The following is a 12,909-nucleotide window of genomic DNA, read 5'->3' on the forward strand; positions in this document are numbered from 1 at the left end:
ATGTACACCCACGTCACCATCACACGCCTCTTTCAATATATCTCACCACCCTAATCTCCTCTTTCTCTACCGCCACTCCTCCATATTAGTTCATTCACAATCAAGTTCCACCCCCACAAGTTGCTCCACTAAAACCAGCAAGAAGTTTCAAGAACAAGTCGAAACAAATTCAAGAAACCGAGAGCTCAATCAATTGAATTACAGAAACTGAATCTGCAAAATCCAGTGGGCTACTCCTTTCGGTTCAACAATTTCACAACCAATATTGAGTTATCGAGGTAAAATCCCTTCCCAATTTCAAGTTTTAATCATCAATTTTTGCATACCATCATTCGAACTAATCGCATAACTCAAGCAATTAACACAATTGAACACTCCCACGGTTAAATCGAAATGCGAAAAGAGCATAACTTTGAATAAGGAGAACTTATCTTTCGTGGGGTCGGAGTCTTTCGGGGCTGAACGGGTTAGTTTCGGGACGTTTCGGGGTAAATCGGGGTGAAATCGGAGTTAATCGGGCCTGACCCGGCGGCGACAGCAGCGGCCTGACCGGCGTTGGGTTCAGCGGCGCGACGGCGGGTACGCGCCCCAGCAGCAGCAGCTCTTCCGGTGAATCAGCGGCTGCACCGACAGCGTCGTGACAGCAGCGGCGATGTCGAGCGACGTCAGCGGCGAACAGCAGTCAACGCGACGGCGCGGGCGGCGATCGGGCTTGATTCGCCGCCGTAGGTGACGGTGATTGGGTTATCAGTGGTGTTGAGAGCTTCTTCGATTCTGACGGGAGATAGAAGAGAGGAATAGGGAGAGAGAAAGAGAGAGGCGTGTAGATGGAGAGAGTATAGTTGGACCTCCCTCTTTAATTTTGGAGTTGGGCCCTAAATTAATTTGGAGAAAAATAAAGATTGGGCCTCTCTTGGAGTTATAGTAGTTGGGCTTCTTAATTTAATTGGAGGAATAAGTTGGACTAAGTAAATAATTAATTTGATTCTTGGGCTGATAAATTAATCGTGGGGAATTATTTAATTAGCTCCCGAATAATTTGAAGTACAAATAATTTCATCTTAAGTCCGAAATAAATATATTTTTTCTAGAGGAAATGAAGGCGAGAATTTAATTATACGCTTAAATAATTTTAGGATTTTAATTCGACATCGTGGTTGAAAATACGAGGAGCCAACGGAGAAATTTTGGGCATAAGCGACCGACCGGCGTCTCAATCGACTCCTCGGGCGGCCGCTAAGGAAATGGAAAGAAAGAGGGAGACGACGTTGTCAAGTCACAGAAATAATTAAGTTTAATAAAGAAATGCTATTAATTAAATTTCCCAATTTAATTAATATGCAAGTTTCTAAAATTTTCTAACGGTGAATAAATGATAAAAGAAATCAAGTAGGGGCATGCATTCCTATAAGTATGTGAATTTCTCGAGTCTTATTAGTACGTTGTTTGTTTTCAAAAGGCTATCTCCGTGAGTTAAGGGTGGAGTTAGGAAAATTCAAGTTAAAGAAACTAAACGATCAAGGTGAGCTTTCTTATACTAAAAATACAAATCGTATTATATGAAAACACGAACACATGTTCGTGATTTTTAAAGATGTTGTCTTGCCATAAATGTTTTGCGTATGATGCCTATCTGTTTGGCTAAGGCCAAAGGAATTATGAATGATGATATAAGTCGAATTCGGGTCCCAGTGAGGGTGGTGTCCCCGCTCGGACTAGTGTACACAAGCTACCTCTGACATGTTGGGCAGAGCAGGTGACCGAGGAAGGTGGCCACCTTCCCGGCACAAGGATACCTCTGACATGATGAGCAGAGAAGGTGATCGTGCGAGAACCCATCTCGACGGCACAATGTGATCAGATATGGCTAAGTACAGGAAAAAGGGACTGCAGTCCAATGTGAATATTTTTAGTAAGCTCGGGTCATTTTCAATTAACCCCCGAGTGTTACTGGGATGATGGCTTGACAATATTTTCAAATGTATATGTGTAATTTTCGGCAATGTGTTCACTGAGTACTTTTTGTACTCAGCCCTGCATATATTTCTAAATGTGCAGATTAAGCAGCGAAGTGGTGGAGGAAGTGCTATTGAGACAAGACATTTAATTCAGTCAGATCTTGACTCTCGGAGGTTCATGTCTTCATACATGGAACCGCATTCATTTGCTTTCGTTGTGCATCTTAAAAGACACAGGTCTATTTTGTTCAAAACTCTGATATTTTGAAATTTTTTACAAATAATTACTCTAGTCTTCATGATCGAGTATCTTTCTTCTATGTAGCAGAACTTAATTAGTCATATCTCGCAACCAATGTTTGATTTTATTTTCCCTTATTTCTTTCCCGCTTCTTATACCCCCGCCCCTAGTCGCGATCAACCGTGTTTTCTATCATTAGAAAATGCGGTCGTGACAGCAAGAATGCTTGAGTTTGTTGTGTGTAGAATGCATGGATGCATGCCTATTTATAGGCCAAGTCCACCCGCAGGGGTTGCTGAAGTCAACATACATAATGTCGGTCATCAAGGCCATTGATCGTAACCGGCGGGGTTACTGACTGTTGCACTAGCCGTTGGGAGTTGAAGAGACATGATGCATCTGGACACACTACACGACGGGATACACCATGGACCATAGGGGACCTTTTGTCTCCCGCTATGCGTTGGGGTCCATCGGGGACCTTTTGTCTCCCGTTATGCATCGGAGTCCATCTGGGACATCGTGGAATTTGAGTTGGTCTAAAAAGAATATGCGTGGCTTGAACCCCGCTCAACGACGAGCTCCAAAGAACAGCCCAAAGACCACCCAAAGATCAATTGCTGTCACGACTGGGGGAATTAAGAAGCGGGGAAGAAGGGGGAAAACAATCAAGACAATGCAACTTAACGATCAAAAGATGAAATTTCATTTATCAACAAGATTTCAAAACTCGAAGGTACATAACGTGAATGACATAGTTTGACAATTCAAAGGAAATCAAGGAAATTCTTATAACTTGGCATAGCGGAAGCATTTGAGAGTTAGCTACTACTATGTATGAAGACACAATAGCAACCGGATCATTTATTGAATATTGTCTCTGTCCAATGCTCAACATCCCCCATCCCCCGTCCACGCTCAACCTGCACATAGGGAAAACATATGCAGGGGCTGAGTACTTGATGCACTCAGCGAACTCATGCCCGAAATACTTTCATCGATTAAATTATGTCAAGCCATCATCGAGTGAATCTCGGGTTTTACTTTAAAAAGGCCGAGAAACACTAAAATCATTTCTATCATAAAACATGGCTGCGCAGCCCATCATCATCATCCTCCATCATTATACCATATCTGAACCATCATGTGAAACGAGAATGTGGCCACAAACTCGATCACTGGACCGGCCGACCACAAAGGACGGCTCACGATCCCCATCAGTGCACTAGTCCGAGTAGGGACTCACTCCCTAGTCAGACCCGAATTCGTTAACCATCAAAGTCTAGTAGGACATTATCCTAGTAGACAATCAGATAGGCAATTCAAAACATAAAATACGGCATGACATAACAGTTAAATCACCCTTATCTCACCATTTACATATCATTGCAAATAAAGGAGTTTAAGTAATAAAGTCCACCTCAAAAGCTTAGGATTTCCGTAAAAAGTTCCTCGTTCCGACTTTAGCGTGCGTGCGAACCACCTTTTCAGTAAATACATAAAGTACACATCAATCTCGGTAACGAAGACATTTTAGAATGCATGCACTCTAATTAAAATCTTTTAATTCCCTTTCTCGGTTTTCGTGCATTTTCGGTTATTCGGCGGCCGCCCAAGGCGTCGCGTGCGATGCCGGTCGGCCGCTTACGCTCGTTCTTTCCTTCGTTGGCTCCTCGTATTTTCCATAACGTCGAAAATAATTTCTAAAAATTATTTAAGCGTATACTTTAATTATCGCAATTATTTCTCCTCGAAATTATTCCATCCTTAGGATAAAATTATTCATTCTTCAAGATTATTCCAGGAATTAAATAAATAATTCCTCACAATTTCATTAAACCCATTCTTTGCGATTAAGTTATCGGCCCACACCTTAACCACTTTTCCTCTTTATCTTCAATTAAATTTTAAAAGCCTCAAAGAAAGGCCCAACTCAAAACAAAACACTTGGCCCAATCTTTTATCTCCCTCTCTATCACACTCTCTCGGTCAACTCTGTCTCTCTCCCTCATTTTAATGCATCCCCAAACATTTCTTTTTCCTTTCTTCTTCATTAATTCGAGATCCCCAATATTTCGTCGCACTCCGTCGCCAGTTTGCTGCCCTCGGTCCAAACATCGCACCGCCGGGAAGTGCGGTTGTTTTCAGACGGAACTGCTGTCTGGGTCAGCCTTCGCTAGCTTCGCCAGGTTCCGTCGCGCGCTGCTGTACCGTCGCCGGAGGGACGCTGCCGCTGTCGCCGTTGCTCGCTGCTGGTGGCCAACGTCTAGCCACCGTCTCGGCTGTCTGAAGTCAGCCGCTGCTGCTGCCATTGCACAGAGCCAGGCTGCTGTTCGTTGCTGCTCCGTCGGTGGTCGTGCAGCCCCGAAACCAATCCGAACCACCCCGAAACGTTCCGGAACTAACCCGAACAGCCCGCACAAGCCCGAAACAACCTTGAATCACCCCGATTCAACCCGCAAGATAAGTTTCTTTTACAATTATGTTGATTCGATTATTCACAGCGAGAGTTCCATTATTGATGTCCGATTGGTGTGTTCGATTTGTTTGAATTATGCGTGTATGATGTACAAAATGCTAAAAGCATGACTTGCAATTTGGGAAAGGATTTATACCTCGTTGCTATGAATTTGGTTGTGAAATTGGCAGGAAAGAATAGCTCCTTGAATTGGCGAGTCTGTTTCTGTCGTAGATTGTACAGATGTTTTGAAATTGGAATGGAATTGAGTAGCTTGATCTATGAATTTGTGAAAGAAATTACCTTGGCTTGGCTTGTATGAGATTGAAACAAAAGGCAGCAGTTCCTCCCACTTTCTCTCTCTCTCGGCTCTTTCTCTCTCTTTTTTTTTCTTGAGTTCCTCCCACTTTCTCTCTCTCTCGGCTCTTTCTCTCTCTTTTTTTTTCTTGCTTAGATTGTAGATTGTGTTAGGGAAGGAGAGGAAGTGAAGGAGCTAATGTATTAACTTGGGTGACCTTTGATTTGCAGAATTTAATTCGGAAGATGGAGGGTGAAAGGTCACTTGAAATGGAGAGTCTCCATGGAGTGGCGTTAGGGAGGGAAAGGAAGAAGAAACTTGTTCACGTGAAAAAGAATTGGGCTCAAAGACATCTCTCACAATTTTAATTAAATTGTTTGGGCTCATTTAGTTTGGACTTTTGTTTTTATTGTCATGGCCAAAGCCATTTTTATAAAAACATTTAGACTCAAATTTTAATTTGAGAAGCCTATATGTAGACATACTTTACATTCTCGCATTTCTTTCAAATAATTAAAATTCACGGAACTTTAATAAATTTCGTCATCTTGTTTCCAACAAGGAATTAAAATCGCCCAACGCAACAATTAATATTTGGTGTTGTTCCAAATATAAATTCCTCCACCGATCCTTGATTTAAACGCGCCAAGTACTATCAAAAGTCCGGGTGTTACATTCTATCCACCTTAACAAAAATTTCGTCCCGAAATTTGCTCATCTCTAACGAACAACTCCGGGTACTTCTCTTTCATTTTATCCTCGAGTTCCCACGTAGTCTCCTCATAACCAAGTCGGGATTCAAAAACATTTCCTCATCATCATCACATCCAACATCAAATGCATAAACCTTTCTCATTTCAAAACATTTTACCTTCTCTCTTGTTGAGCGCGGCGAGACGTCACGCCCGCATTTTCACCACATTTTGTTGCTCAAGATCCAATATCTAGAGGTATAGCATAATGTTCGATCCCTTAGCAACTCGCTATTAGCGGTATGTAAAAGCTGAAAAAAAAAATTTAACACCTCGTGTTCGTGGTTATATCGTTGCCTCTAGTTGGTGTATCACTTTTACGCATTTCTGATTATGGAAATTTATTCCCCCGTGTGCATTCGAAAAGCTCAACCTCACTCTTTCCTCCAATTCTAGTATCAAGAACTCGAAAATTGATCAAACAGTCTTACTTGGATATAAACTGATTTCAAAATTGTAGCAACACTGCTGAAAGTGTCTTAATAAAAAAAAAACTGCAGAATTGATCAAGAAAACAAGAACAACATTTCTAGCTCTACTCTTCTTAATCTCATCACCAACTTGAGAAAATTGGTTTGTAAACAAAGCAAGGACTAAAGCCATTGAACTTAACACATCCATTCTGAGATTTAAATGGTTTAAACGGTATCAAATAAAATCCATAGAGCTTGGGAATTTACTTCTGATGAGAGCTCGAAAGAATATGAGATAGGTCATGAAAACATGATGAAACTGAATTAAGTCTCAAATTCCATAGTAGGCTGCCAAATAAAATATTCAATTGTCAAATCAATGTGCAAAATATCAGCATCAATGAATGATGGCTCAAACATGTCATGACATGAGATGATCAATCGTGGGAGGGTTTAGAAGCATAGACAAATGTCATGATGTAGCACTGATCATGGTTCGACGACATCAGGTTATTGAATAATAAAATCACATCAATTGATTCACAGGTTTGCAACCAACGTGAAGTGAACTTTTTAGGAAAAACGGCTAGATCAAACATATTAAGGAAAAAGAGAACACGATAGCCTTCACTTGGTGTTGCAGAAAGAAAAATCATTGAGCATGAAACAATATATGTAGTGAAAATGAGCAAAAAAAAAAAATTTCACCTCTGCGAGAAAGAACTTGCCGCATTCATAGTTAGGAAATAAAAAGGTGTACAAAAGTTCCAAGAAGAATATTCCATCCTTTGAAGAAACATGTATGGAGATGTGATCATACTGAAGGTCATAACTGCAAACAACTTTAGGAATGAAGTTCAATAACGAAAGCTCATAAGGTCAAAATATTGTCCTTACGAAAGATGAATCAAAGAAGACTACTAATCAAGATGTCCAAAGTTACAAAGGCCAGCACCAATTTTTAAGAACTGCAAGTGAGTCATGACTCGATATAGGAAAAGAAATAATGGGCATTACTTGCGATTTGTGAGTCAAACAAGGTCTTAAATAGACAAGGGCTCTCCATTAATTGAAAGGTTCAAAAAAAATATTTCTTAGAATCCAAGTAAGTACTGTTGATTAAAATCATTCATTCTAGCTACGGAAGTCACACTCCCTCGCTCGTCTTTCTGAGGCCGAACATGGTAACATCGTTTTAAGAAACCGTGGATTCCAAGTTGACATTCATCACGTCATTACAACCGAATAATTGTAGTCAATCAAAGGCCATATCTTCTTAATATTCTTGCATATTATAACAACCATTCTCTTAAAACATTTTCATCATCCGTGTGCTTCTCTACCTCCAATAAAGGTCGTCTCCATCGTGTTGCTACTTTTAGCAAAATTATGCGAGGTAATGTTATATTAATTTGCATCGCGAGTATGATCTCTTGTCGTTGCATAGCTACATCACTTAGCATCAGTTCTTCTTGTCTCGCACCTTTTTCGTGTTTGCAGCTTCATTTCATCTTCTCTATCCTCATCTTCTTGAAATCTTCCTCGCATTTTTTCCTTATCGTTCACGAAAAACGATAGAAAATAGTAAAATGGTTCACACACTAAGCTTGCTCTAACGTTTCGCGTCATTCCAAAGAAATAACAAAAGTTCACTGGTCCACCGACCTCCATTCGCATTCTCGTTCTCCTTGCCTCGTCGTGCCTTGACACATTAGGGATTCACCCCATACTTTCAGATTCTCGTTGGTTTTCATCGCTCGGGAAAGCGATGGATAAATTGTCAACTTACAACTATGGTTCGCGCACGTTTCATCTAGCTTAGTCTTAGGCACTCTAAGTTCACAACACATTTCACCACCTCATAGATCAACAAATATCACATTTAAAGTCATTCATACCTCAAATAACAAATATAATACATAACATTTCGCTTCCCAGAACCCAGTGCTTTCACATTTCACATCTACTTTCAAAACAACCATTTTCTTCAAAACTCACACTTTTCTCAAATATTTCAACATCTCACTTTCAACTTTGAAGTACAAGTTTTGAATCAAAACTCAATATATACTTGAACATCAACTTTCATCTTTCATGTAAAAACAAACAATCCATCGTCCCTCATCAAAACTCGTTCTTTTCTCAAACATTAGCAAATACTCTTCTCGAAATCAGTCTCTCACAGAAAGATTCTACTTCTTCCTTCTTATAAAACTTTTCTCCTTTTTCTTTCTCAAAAATTTTCTCGTCTTTCTTTCTCCAAAACTTTCTCATAAAAATTTTCACATAAAAAAAAATATATTACCTCTTTCTTGGTTGAGCATGGTGAAGTGGGATGTTGAGCCTTCAATACACAATTATTACTTTAATTTATTATCATTTTAGTCTAGCGAAACAAGTCTAGACTAAGACTGAATAAGACTCTCGGGTCCAGAGCGGAAAGAAAAATTGCTCTGATACCATTCTGTCACGACCGCACTTCCTAAGGATAGGAAGCACGGGGAGTCACGACTAATGGGGGAATTAAGAAGCGGGGAAGAAGGGGGAAAACAATCAAGACAATGCAACTTAACGATCAAAAGATGAAATTTCATTTATCAACAAGGTTTCAAAACTCGAAGGTACATAACGTGAATGACATAGTTTGACAATTCAAAGGAAATCAAGGAAATTCTTATAACTTGGCATAGCGGAAGCATTTGAGAGTTAGCTACTACTATGTATGAAGACACAATAGCAACCGGATCATTTATTGAATATTGTCTCTGTCCAATGCTCAACATCCCCCATCCCCCGTCCACGCTCAACCTGCACATAGGGAAAACATATGCAGGGGCTGAGTACTTGATGCACTCAGCGAACTCATGCCCGAAATACTTTCATCGATTAAATTATGTCAAGCCATCATCGAGTGAATCTCGGGTTTTACTTTAAAAAGGCCGAGAAACACTAAAATCATTTCTATCATAAAACATGGCTGCGCAGCCCATCATCATCATCCTCCATCATTATACCATATCTGAACCATCATGTGAAACGAGAATGTGGCCACAAACTCGATCACTGGACCGGCCGACCACAAAGGACGGCTCACGATCCCCATCAGTGCACTAGTCCGAGTAGGGACTCACTCCCTAGTCAGACCCGAATTCGTTAACCATCAAAGTCTAGTAGGACATTATCCTAGTAGACAATCAGATAGGCAATTCAAAACATAAAATACGGCATGACATAACAGTTAAATCACCCTTATCTCACCATTTACATATCATTGCAAATAAAGGAGTTTAAGTAATAAAGTCCACCTCAAAAGCTTAGGATTTCCGTAAAAAGTTCCTCGTTCCGACTTTAGCGTGCGTGCGAACCACCTTTTCAGTAAATACATAAAGTACACATCAATCTCGGTAACGAAGACATTTTAGAATGCATGCACTCTAATTAAAATCTTTTAATTCCCTTTCTCGGTTTTCGTGCATTTTCGGTTATTCGGCGGCCGCCCAAGGCGTCGCGTGCGATGCCGGTCGGCCGCTTACGCTCGTTCTTTCCTTCGTTGGCTCCTCGTATTTTCCATAACGTCGAAAATAATTTCTAAAAATTATTTAAGCGTATACTTTAATTATCGCAATTATTTCTCCTCGAAATTATTCCATCCTTAGGATAAAATTATTCATTCTTCAAGATTATTCCGGGAATTAAATAAATAATTCCTCACAATTTCATTAAACCCATTCTTTGCGATTAAGTTATCGGCCCACACCTTAACCACTTTTCCTCTTTATCTTCAATTAAATTTTAAAAGCCTCAAAGAAAGGCCCAACTCAAAACAAAACACTTGGCCCAATCTTTTATCTCCCTCTCTATCACACTCTCTCGGTCAACTCTGTCTCTCTCCCTCATTTTAATGCATCCCCAAACATTTCTTTTTCCTTTCTTCTTCATTAATTCGAGATCCCCAATATTTCGTCGCACTCCGTCGCCAGTTTGCTGCCCTCGGTCCAAACATCGCACCGCCGGGAAGTGCGGTTGTTTTCAGACGGAACTGCTGTCTGGGTCAGCCTTCGCTAGCTTCGCCAGGTTCCGTCGCGCGCTGCTGTACCGTCGCCGGAGGGACGCTGCCGCTGTCGCCGTTGCTCGCTGCTGGTGGCCAACGTCTAGCCACCGTCTCGGCTGTCTGAAGTCAGCCGCTGCTGCTGCCATTGCACAGAGCCAGGCTGCTGTTCGTTGCTGCTCCGTCGGTGGTCGTGCAGCCCCGAAACCAATCCGAACCACCCCGAAACGTTCCGGAACTAACCCGAACAGCCCGCACAAGCCCGAAACAACCTTGAATCACCCCGATTCAACCCGCAAGATAAGTTTCTTTTACAATTATGTTGATTCGATTATTCACAGCGAGAGTTCCATTATTGATGTCCGATTGGTGTGTTCGATTTGTTTGAATTATGCGTGTATGATGTACAAAATGCTAAAAGCATGACTTGCAATTTGGGAAAGGATTTATACCTCGTTGCTATGAATTTGGTTGTGAAATTGGCAGGAAAGAATAGCTCCTTGAATTGGCGAGTCTGTTTCTGTCGTAGATTGTACAGATGTTTTGAAATTGGAATGGAATTGAGTAGCTTGATCTATGAATTTGTGAAAGAAATTACCTTGGCTTGGCTTGTATGAGATTGAAACAAAAGGCAGCAGTTCCTCCCACTTTCTCTCTCTCTCGGCTCTTTCTCTCTCTTTTTTTTTCTTGAGTTCCTCCCACTTTCTCTCTCTCTCGGCTCTTTCTCTCTCTTTTTTTTTCTTGCTTAGATTGTAGATTGTGTTAGGGAAGGAGAGGAAGTGAAGGAGCTAATGTATTAACTTGGGTGACCTTTGATTTGCAGAATTTAATTCGGAAGATGGAGGGTGAAAGGTCACTTGAAATGGAGAGTCTCCATGGAGTGGCGTTAGGGAGGGAAAGGAAGAAGAAACTTGTTCACGTGAAAAAGAATTGGGCTCAAAGACATCTCTCACAATTTTAATTAAATTGTTTGGGCTCATTTAGTTTGGACTTTTGTTTTTATTGTCATGGCCAAAGCCATTTTTATAAAAACATTTAGACTCAAATTTTAATTTGAGAAGCCTATATGTAGACATACTTTACATTCTCGCATTTCTTTCAAATAATTAAAATTCACGGAACTTTAATAAATTTCGTCATCTTGTTTCCAACAAGGAATTAAAATCGCCCAACGCAACAATTAATATTTGGTGTTGTTCCAAATATAAATTCCTCCACCGATCCTTGATTTAAACGCGCCAAGTACTATCAAAAGTCCGGGTGTTACATTCTATCCACCTTAACAAAAATTTCGTCCCGAAATTTGCTCATCTCTAACGAACAACTCCGGGTACTTCTCTTTCATTTTATCCTCGAGTTCCCACGTAGTCTCCTCATAACCAAGTCGGGATTCAAAAACATTTCCTCATCATCATCACATCCAACATCAAATGCATAAACCTTTCTCATTTCAAAACATTTTACCTTCTCTCTTGTTGAGCGCGGCGAGACGTCACGCCCGCATTTTCACCACATTTTGTTGCTCAAGATCCAATATCTAGAGGTATAGCATAATGTTCGATCCCTTAGCAACTCGCTATTAGCGGTATGTAAAAGCTGAAAAAAAAAATTTAACACCTCGTGTTCGTGGTTATATCGTTGCCTCTAGTTGGTGTATCACTTTTACGCATTTCTGATTATGGAAATTTATTCCCCCGTGTGCATTCGAAAAGCTCAACCTCACTCTTTCCTCCAATTCTAGTATCAAGAACTCGAAAATTGATCAAACAGTCTTACTTGGATATAAACTGATTTCAAAATTGTAGCAACACTGCTGAAAGTGTCTTAATAAAAAAAAAACTGCAGAATTGATCAAGAAAACAAGAACAACATTTCTAGCTCTACTCTTCTTAATCTCATCACCAACTTGAGAAAATTGGTTTGTAAACAAAGCAAGGACTAAAGCCATTGAACTTAACACATCCATTCTGAGATTTAAATGGTTTAAACGGTATCAAATAAAATCCATAGAGCTTGGGAATTTACTTCTGATGAGAGCTCGAAAGAATATGAGATAGGTCATGAAAACATGATGAAACTGAATTAAGTCTCAAATTCCATAGTAGGCTGCCAAATAAAATATTCAATTGTCAAATCAATGTGCAAAATATCAGCATCAATGAATGATGGCTCAAACATGTCATGACATGAGATGATCAATCGTGGGAGGGTTTAGAAGCATACACAAATGTCATGATGTAGCACTGATCATGGTTCGACGACATCAGGTTATTGAATAATGAAATCACATCAATGGATATATTACGGTCATCTACTCGCAACGTAGATCGACGCTATTGCATTTAATTTCACAAAATTAAATGTCTTGCCACATTTATTATTAGTCAAAGTCATTTGACCAAGCACGATTCCAACAATCCCCCACATGAGTGGAAATTGCCAAATGCATATGTATGCAGACACAAGCTCAAACCTCAAGAGGTATGTAAGCATAAGGATAGGTAGTTTTTGGCTTTGAACCATCCATAGTCAACACCATCGGATACACAGGCGGACTAGTAGCGCAATATTTTGAACTATTCCTTCACGGCGTGCACCGAGACAATGATGTTAACACTTAAACACCTCAACCTCATCCGCTCTCACGTTTTGTGTCCATTTCGGCCTTGGACACCACTTTGGATTTATAAGTGTATTATATGAAGGGGCCACACTTGCACTTACATAGGTGATTCCTAGTC

Source organism: Salvia splendens, chromosome 12, assembly GCF_004379255.2.
Source record: "Salvia splendens isolate huo1 chromosome 12, SspV2, whole genome shotgun sequence".
In the NCBI taxonomy this organism is placed as follows: Eukaryota; Viridiplantae; Streptophyta; class Magnoliopsida; order Lamiales; family Lamiaceae; genus Salvia; species Salvia splendens.